Raw genomic sequence first — 10,237 nt, forward strand, 5'->3', positions numbered from 1 at the left:
TGATCCTGACACGTGTTATAAGATGAACTGTGTGAGTCACGTGAGTATTATATACACTTTTTTTCGCACAACTTGCGTGTGTTCCGTGATTTGTGTATAACTCTTGTTGGTTTGTGTTTATGCTTATAGAAGCCTCACGATGTTCATGTGTTACTGGACGACCGAAATGAAGAACCGCCAACCGTTCTACGATTACGATGCGAAGAGCCGCAATTACTCTACTCGCTACTGGAAACGCATGGTATCCACTGTGATGAAGTTGAAACGGATTCAATGTCCATGTCCTCTATGACCACTCCTTGTAACGTGCTCAGCATGTACGGTATACATGTGAGTAGGGCATGCGTAACTGGGGTCACCACTACACACAAGAAGCCGCTGCCGCCTGTGTATTTCCATAATATGAGGTCACTGGAGATTCGCATGAGCCGTGATGTTATAAAGAAACGTACAGGAAAAAAACGCAAGTCCACCAAGAATACAGACCAGCCACTCGAAGAAGATGTAGTAAGAAAAAAACGCAAGTCCACCAAGAATGCAGACCAGCCACTCGAAGAAGATGTAGTAAGAACCGTATTATTTTACAGTGATCCAAAGTCCACACTCGCGGATGTTATGCTTGAAGATGGACGTTTCCCTGCCAAGTACGTTGTGGTAAATCTTAATGACGAGGAAAAAACACCTGAGCTTGACAACACCACGGATCCTTCTATGCCTATATCCGTTCTGTCGGAGAACCTGTGTATTAGAAGTGGTAAGTGTGCCTTGTGGTACTTGAGATATTACGCGGACCATCAAAAGTGCACAGGATGCGAATTAACGGTGGATTTCTACAATTGTTGTTTTACAGAACCTGTCATAAGGCACGAGAGCGATATGGAGGAACCCTTCATGTGTGAAATTTGTAAGGAACACAGTGACGCAGTGCTGAGCTGCGGACACCTGTGCTGCATGGAGTGCGCAAACCAATATGCTCAGGCCAGCGCAGCCGAGATTGACTGGGATGAGGAAGACTACGAAGATAAAAAGGACACTTACCGTTGTCCGTTTACATGCCCAGGGCCACAAACTATTATCGCGCTCAAGACACAACCGCTGTCATCCGCGCTATGCGAGACTTGTAGAACGAAGAAGATGTGGGTGGGTCTTTGTGGTCATATACAGTGTACAATATGTAACGCAGCTGCAAACACCAACAGGTGTCGCGAATGTGCAACAGAGCCTACGCGGCTGCAAAGGGTGTATATAACAATGCTATAGAAAAGGAAGCGGTTGTCTGTCCACACAAGTCAACATAGATGTGACACAAAGAAAGGGCGTGTGGTGTGTCTGATATGTATGTACTTGACCCAAATGTGCCACTGACACAGCATTATATTATACAGACTATATTGTGTTGTACTCCAAAAGGTATATTTTTATTGGTAAAATGGTGATTCAATAAAATTAATATCGCGTAATGTTTTGTTGTCTTTATTTTACCTTAAATGCCAATAGCTGAGAATTAACTCCAAAGGACCTCAGCCTTCTCAGAAGGTGGAGGTGGCTTTGACCCTTCTTATACAGAGCCTCCAATAATAATAATAATAAGACTGTATGAGAACGAGAGAGTAGAGACAGCTCTTTTTTATTGGTAAATCATATCAGTTCATTAAAACAACAAATCATCAACAACACACACATAATATATCTATTACATTTATTTGCATAACTGGAGTAAGTTAACGTTTGTTTAACATTTGTGTGCTGGTTTCCGAGATGACCGCACTTTGGAAACGGTGTCCACCGCCTCTGTCATTTTAATGAAGGACCAGGGTACGGTTTCACCGATGAGACTTCTAATAGCCCGTTTGAACATCATCAGGGCACTGTAGTCGGCATCGGTTATGTGTTTGTGTAGTGCTAACATGATGTGTTCTGCAATTGTTTTAGTGGAACCCTGGAACCTGTCGATTTTGTACATGGCCAACCAGGATTTTGCGCTATTGTGAGCCGCGACCCTTTCTAAAATACAGGCTAGTCCGTCCACTATAGCCTCTACCACATCGATGCACATCATGTTACCGCCGGGCGAGTGCTCTGGGTGATGACGATTGTTCTCGTAGTGGTGTTTGAATCCGAAATTCGCCATTACTGTATTGGCGGCGTCTATGTCGGGCACCTGCAATCCGGCAACCTTGTCCATGTGAACCGCCATAATACCCGAGTACGCAGCCGCTTCCATCGGGCTGGTTTTTGTGGTGTCGTGCGTTACGATGTTTCTCACGTAGTAACGATCGGCTAACAAATCTATGGGGTGCTCGCAATCACGGGTGGCTTGTTCCAGAGCCCTTGCTACTATAGCACCCACCATAGTCACAAACTGCTTATGGGACAACAATGCTTTGTGGTGTTCCCTTAGCGCCAAATGCTCAGCTAGGATCTTGTCACATTCCGAAGTCCAACCGTCTGTTTCGGCCACGGAACAGAGCGCGTGCACCAATTTCACCGTAGCGTTGTTGGATTTGGGAATAGTTAAGGACGTCGCTCTTTTCTTCGTAGCTTTGCCAGCGGCTGATGCGACGAGCTTTGTAGTTGCGTCCTTTATACCGGTCTCGTTGTACACGTATTCTTTACGGGTAGGAATCAACGGACATACATTATTACTACTCTTAGAGCACGCCATTGTTGATCACACGCGTGAACAGACCGTCACGTCAGTATAAGGTGGTTTATACCACCACGGAATAACCATTAATATGGCATGTTTATAAGAACAACACAGTAAACGTGAGATCGGCGCATAGTAGGTTGACCAGCTAAAAAAGAAAAAATGAGTACAATCTACACAGGTTGCCCAGTAAAAAAGGGGGTATAGTCTAAAACCGTTATTTTAAACACACACGCACGCGCAAAAGACTGCTCTACGGTGTGTATATATAAAGAGAAGGCCACTGCACAGTCTATATTTTACGGCTGCTCACACTTACTTGCAAGAAGAGCCGAACACTCAGACGAATCTCATGGATTCACCCGGGTCTTTGAAAAGAAACCGGCCACTACACGACGTAGACGACGATCAGCAACTAGCGGCTAATTGCAGTGCAAAAATATACAAATGTTCAGAAACGCCAAATGCACACCGTATGTGTGCCATCAACTCCAGTGACTACGACAGAGATGCCACTGACATTACCGAAGACTACACGACCGGTGATGCGCCAGAATCGTTCGGTGCAGAAAATACGACAGAGGACGAAGATGGTAAATGTCCAATGTGTCTGCGTAGAGTAGATTCAATCTTTAATACAAGGGGTCCTTCTAATAGACCAATCGCGAGAGTGGCCCCTTATCAGTATTCACTGCCACGCAAGGATAGAAGCACTACCGTCGACGTCGACGAACTATTCGACGCACTACCCCTCCCGGCTATTGTGCGACGGGTTGTACCTAGGCAGCGGCAGAGCAGAGTGTCTGCGGCGCCGTACAGCGAAGCAACGGGTGTAATATTTGAGGACGACTAGTAATACACGCGTGTCAGACCAGGTGGGTGTTTATAGTCACAATAACAATCCCACCATAGTTCGTCGGCTCGCTGATACGTGGTAAAGCATAGACGAGCTCTAAACGATCTTTACTTGTTCAGCGGCCTATTGCGCGTATGTGACAATCCAAGATTGTTTTGACATTCATACACCGCGCACGCGCGCGTTTCCCGGAGGGCCGGACCACTAAGACGAAACGTCATAATGGACTACGCCACCCCACTAATTGAATAGTACTATGTTGACAACAGAGAGGTTTACTTGCATTTAATACAGCCCTGCATGCACCGTGTAACGATTACACGAATATACGCGCGCTTCGCGAAGGACCTACTAAAGGAAGACGAGATGCAAGACTATTAAATATTGAGATACCGAAGACAACACGTTGAGCTGTTTGTCTTACAATAGTAGGCTACGTGGAAAGACGTGAATGGAAATGTCCATCGAACAACACTCACACGATGCCGCGAAGACCTCTGTTTTCACCAATGAAATGATACCATGGAAGCGAAATGACCCAAACGATAGGACTCCACTGTTTCTCGGAGCCATACCAATTACGTTTGACCTACAGGTAGATGAAATTGGAATGACCACGCAAGAGATCAACCGTAAGCGGTGTCGAGAATACGTACAGACACTGAGAATGAGACACGAGCAAGCTACAGAAAAGACCTCCGTCTTCGTCGATGAACAAAACAAGACGGCTTCTCCGTTCGCAAGAGCCATATCAATGAAGCCCTACGAGACACCTGGACTGTCAGCCGAGAATTACAAACAAGCTGTAGAACTACCCTTTCTCTCCACATCTGACAATACGATGCCACAGTCGTTGGACCGTTGGAACGATCCACACCTGGCAGCTATTAATCGACCTTGTTATCAAGGACTACAACAAGAACACTCAAGAGCTGACAATAAGGAATTAAGAGAAGACGACCAAGAAGTACCAATGGACATACCATAAATTTTTAACACACATCTACTTACTTGACAGGCAGCCTAGACTAGAGATGTCACATCTATGTCATTGCTTATTTTTTTCTATAAGCTGTTATATGATGCTATCTCTATGATCTCTAGTTAGTCAACGGTGTTTGTGTTTGTATCTTGACTCTCGTTATACCTATCACCTTGCACAGCTCTGTATATGAGACTATTACCTCTTAACTGTGGTGTGTAGCACAATAAATAATAACACCCACATTGTTCTTGAGTCTTGATTTATTTTACACCCGAAATGTTTGCAATATGTACAATTCAACTTTCTCACACTTTGTATTATAAATAATAACACCCACATTGTTCTTGAGTCTTGATTTATTTTACACCCGAAATGTTTGCAATATGTACAATTCAACTTTCTCACACTTTGTATTATTATGGTTTTACACACATCCTTCATAGCACAACAACCGAAAATATTGATCCGCTACTATACGCTTAGCCTGCCACACTAAAGCACTTTCGACAGAAAGACGATCATTAACCATTATAATCTCGCATTCAACGGGTCACCGTAAAGTAACACTTGGAAAGGAACCGCTAACAAATGCGAGCAAGATCTAGCGATATACCAAACACTACAGAACAAGACGCAACTCGTAGCCTCTGCTGTAACTATGGAAGGGATACCGTCGCCGTCAGTGTCTCCTGATGACTCACAATCGTCAGATCCTGATGTACCATGTCAATATCGGCGTACTGTAATTAACGATGTGACACTAGGGCGTTACAGTAACATTTACGTTGATCCACAACCGTATTTAATCACTGAAAACTGGCTCGACTGGCTAGCGAGGTGGCAAGCGTCCAAACGACAGTTGGGACGCCGATGGTGGGGAGCTGTGAACAAACGCACACTGTTGAATATTTTAACACAGTCTGATGAATACAACATTATTGTAACCGCTCCGCTGAGTGACGAGAAAGGACTCGTGTGTTCTATATCAACGCTTCCACCCGGATCCGATGAGAAGATAGTGACGACCCACGTGTCGGTACACCATGGCCGGTTTGTGTGTTACAACACGTGGAAACATCGTCAACACGCGATGTACGATAACGCGGTTACATTTCCACCAATCACAATTGCCTTTAAGTATGGAACTGGCCCGCACGAGTTGAAGCCGATCCAATCATTTGACGTGTGTAGGATTCTCGACACGGTTATAAAAGACACGAGCGGTATAGTTTTGACTCGACCGAAGACCATCGAGGCGAAGGGTCTCTGTTCAGCCGACCGGCTTTGCGCAGAAAAGGCCATACTCGATTGGCATTTCCAAAGTGACCTTTGGTGGGGTGAATTGAGGTCGTGGAATGATTATTTTTTACTTAAACACCTGAACAAAATAGCGAGATTGCCTACATACGAGAAGGGTCTACAACCCGGAATACTCGTCAGTTACGTTGACTACCACAAATACCACTACAACCCAGGTTACCTGTTTGACGTTATAACTCGATGGTGTACTTACAAGGTAACATTTAACGGCATCATGTTTGGAATTTGTCAGACGAAAAGATGCTCACAGGTAGCCAGTAACGTCCTGAGGTGGAAACGAGGTGTATCACCGGAGCACACAGTGGAACGTATCAACCGATTGAGACGCCGTTTATATAAATCCCGCCGCGTCCACCATCGGTCCGCTAAACAAGTGGATCGAATTCAAAGACAAGCTGGGACGCGGATGGTGGGAGTTATGACCAAAGATGCCGTTTATCGACATTTACGATGGCTATGCCCCACGGAGTATGCAGATACCGGTATCATTGTGTCCGCACCGCTGAGCCGTGTCCATGGGATAGTGTGTTCCATATCGATACTAATACCGAGGGAAAGCGGATATAGAAATTACGACATAATAACAACCCACGTAGTTGTGCGAGGTAACATTTTCCAATGTTATGACACGTGGCGCTGGCCACCGCGCGCGAATGTCGACAACACGGTTACATTTCCACCCTATGGTGACAAAGGTCCATACGGGTATGATGTGGTCCAACACGAGGACTTGTTTGATCTGCTTCAGATGATTAAAGATGATACCTACGTTATAACTGAGAACAGAAGAAACCGCGACCCGGTCATTATGATTCTGGACCGAATAAATAACATCCAGATGAAAGACCTCTGCTCAGCGAACCAACTTGTTACGGAGAGGGGTCTATTAGAGGCCTATCACCAGAGAGACGTGTGGTGGGGAGAATGGCCGCAAACAGACACTTCAGTCTTAAAGGACCACCTTAACTCACTAGTAGCCTCCTCTGAGGTTCGTGACCGTATACCTGGTATACTGTTTCAGTTTTGTGGCGATCACGAGCCGGGATATCTTTTTCACGTGCTGACACAATCGTATATCTACAAGATAATGTTTGATGGTAACACGTTTAGATTTTATAAAAACGGCGCAGGATGCCGAGCTGTTCTGGCAAAGTACGTCTCGGATTTGTCCACACTCCAAGAAACGCTACAATATATATTGACCACAGATAAAGTTGTTCTTGTACCTAAGAAATGACAAGGCTGTGTGTAAACACCTATCATCCAACACAAGAACAAGCTACAGCTTATTTCAGCACACAGTCAACAGAATAGTGTTTTCAGAATAGTGTTTTCTATGTGCTCGTCTCACATGTCAAATAAAACCTTGTGTATGTTGATGTTCTAATAAAAATCTTGTTGCATGTTGATATCGCTCGTGTCTGTGTCTTTCATTTATCATACACATCGTACACACAGACAACACAAAAAAGGTAATGTTGCAACTCATACAGTGTTTTATTATACATTTACATCAAATATATATACATACACAAGTATCGGGTTATATACAGGTGACATTTGTACATATACCAGTAGACTATACAATCTCAACGGTCGGTGCTCGTTCGTAATCTCTGTAGGCATCTCGCACTGTGACTTTGGTCACAGGCTCTCTGGCGTCGTCTATATCTCTATGTAAAGCCAAAGACAAAAATGTCTTGTTGATGTACTCCGAGGCGTGTAGCTGCAGTCCCACGTTGTCGGAGATGGTCTTTATGGCGGGAATGAGGCGTCTCACGTCCAAGCGTCCTCTCAAGGCTATCAGTAAGAAACACAGTCGTGCCCTTTCGTGCTCGGATGAATCCAGTTCCTTTTTCAGATTCGTATACTCTTCCGATGTAACATCGGTAACATCGCGCGACGACGACGCGATGTGTTTTTTGAGCAAAGCGATATTTGCCTCTAATCTCGCTATGTCCCGTGTCACCGTGTGTATGGACACGTCCAGGTCCGCTTCTTCTTTTTTTCGCATTAGTATAAGCGTCTTTTCTCGTTCCATGGGATGTGTGTATAATGACGCGAAGAAATTGACCCCGCATGAAATTATGATGTCAGTGAGAACCCACAACGCTTCGATCACCTTGTCCGCAATTCCGTTTCGCGCACCAGGCATGGTTAATCGTCCGGTAGCCTCTTCGTATTTCAACGTAGCGTACGCGAATATCGCGTGTTGTTGAACACTCGCGTGAACACAGGCGTGATGACACGGAAATTGTTAATCGGGTTACAAGCAAACAACCCGGTGCCGCTGACTCTCGGCGCAAGTCTATCGATTAGATTCTCGGAGGTGTCGTCGCTGAAACACTTGAGCCTCTTGTCAGACGTTAGCCCGATGCCATAAGTACCGCAAAAAGCGACGCCTAGTTCTTTGTGCAGAATGTCGGTGATGCGTTTATCACCGCTGGCTCTTAGGACTGTATCTTTGAAAGGATCTGTGTTGGCGTCCAGGACGCCTTTGTCCAGTTCGATCACGTGCTGAGTGTTACAAAATAGTTTCATGTTAGTTTCTTCGCCGAATCTATCTCTAGGCAGCTGTCTAGATCGCAACGCGAGCACCGATGAAAACGGTCGAAGCAACGTAGGCATACAAGTGTAGCCTTCTGTTCTCATCCTAGGATCTCGAGACAGCGAGGCCGATAGTCGCTCGGAGCGACCGGTTGTAAAAATGTAAGGTCTATAGTACCCGCTAGCGGTATCTGATTCGGGACAGAAGCCATTGTACGCATCCGCTATCACCATATCGAAGGGTCCTTGTGTGTTGATGTGCACGTCGGCTCCTCTCAGGTCTTTCATGTACATGTTCGGGATGTACAATCCGGGCGAGTCTATAGTTTCGGGTATGATTGTAGATTCGCAACATTGATTAATGGAGGTAACCTGGTGTGTGTTGTGACTAGACGGTTTGCAAATCATTCCCGTTCCCAATGTGTACAAAGCAGATTTTTGTTTCATCATGGCAATTCCGCACCCAGTGAATCGCAAACCTCTAAACATGAGATAAGATAGACCAGAATAATACTTTGTGTCATAATGTTCTTGGATCACGCGGTGCGACAATAGCGTGCTGTAATGAAGTCCCAATAGAAGCTTAGCGAGAGTATTGCTTACGCGTGTAAGTTTTCTTATCCTAACAGCCCACATGTATGTAACAACGTTCGTTTTGTGAAAGCCGATATCGTTCACATTCGTCTCTGATATCATAGATGTAGGCCCAAACGTCGCCGTGAGGTCTTCGCTTTGCTGGTGTGATTGTTTTGTAAACCACCAGCGACCTGGGATCACATCAACGGTTAGTGCCGCAGATACGTTTAATTCAGATATCAACTCTCTAGACGCGATCTCGATGGATTGCACACGATCAGCCGTAGTGTCTTGTCTATATACCCTTGCGCCCAAAGCGGGTAGGAAGAACCAGTACATAATATTACAGTAGTCGCATTCTTCCACCGTGAACGTGCGTGGATACCCGGTATCGGGATTGATTTTCTGTTGGTCAATCGCCGCGTCTGGTCCAACTGCGGATGGCATGTACGCAAATATCGAATTGTTTCTTTTACCGACAACTGCTTGGAATAGCAACGTCACATTGTGGAATAGCGTCTCCACTTTATTTAGCACAGTCTGTTCTTGCGGCGCAAGTGTGGTATTTGCACTGCTCTCTTTGTTGGCAAGCATTCTCCTTAGCACAATTGTAGCTATGGGGTCTGCAAACATAGACCAGTACGATCTATTTTTCGTCCAATCTGATCCATCTAGCAGCGAGATCGCCGTACTACTGTTTTCGTACGCATCGCGTCTGGCTTTCGCGATCATCTCGATGTCGGCCGTGTACAACGTCAAATCGACGAATTCTAGCAATTCGACTAACTTGTCAGCTTGTGCTAGGCGAGAGAAGCTGTACAGTAACTCGCTTCCAATCTGAGCCAGTTCATTTTCTATAGAATTCATACCGGAGGAATTGAACAGTGTGATTCTAGGTCTTACGAACCATTTCATTGCTACCGATGACGCGTCGGGCACCACCATGTTACGCGGGTCAAATTCCAATAGTGCAGCGGGATTATTTGTCTTATCGTACCAATCTCTGCTGTTTGCCAATTTGATCATGTGGTCGGCGGTGATTATGCTCTGACTCGCCTGTCTCATCAGAGCGTCCACTTCCTTCTGTAGATATTGTCTACGTTGCTCCGTGAATAATTCGGACGGGTTACCTATTGCGTGCAGGGTACGCATATCGACCTTCACTACAGCGCCATCATATCTATGGAGAAAGGTACACGACGGCGATCTTAGTGCTACGTGCTTGTAGTTGAGCTCGTCCTTATCGCCCGTATTCAGCAACGCGTACGGTTGCTGTTGACTGAGAGCCGGAGATGTGCAGCCC

The sequence above is a fragment of the Nothobranchius furzeri genome, chromosome 3 (genome assembly GCF_043380555.1).
Source record: "Nothobranchius furzeri strain GRZ-AD chromosome 3, NfurGRZ-RIMD1, whole genome shotgun sequence".
NCBI lineage: Eukaryota > Metazoa > Chordata > Actinopteri > Cyprinodontiformes > Nothobranchiidae > Nothobranchius > Nothobranchius furzeri.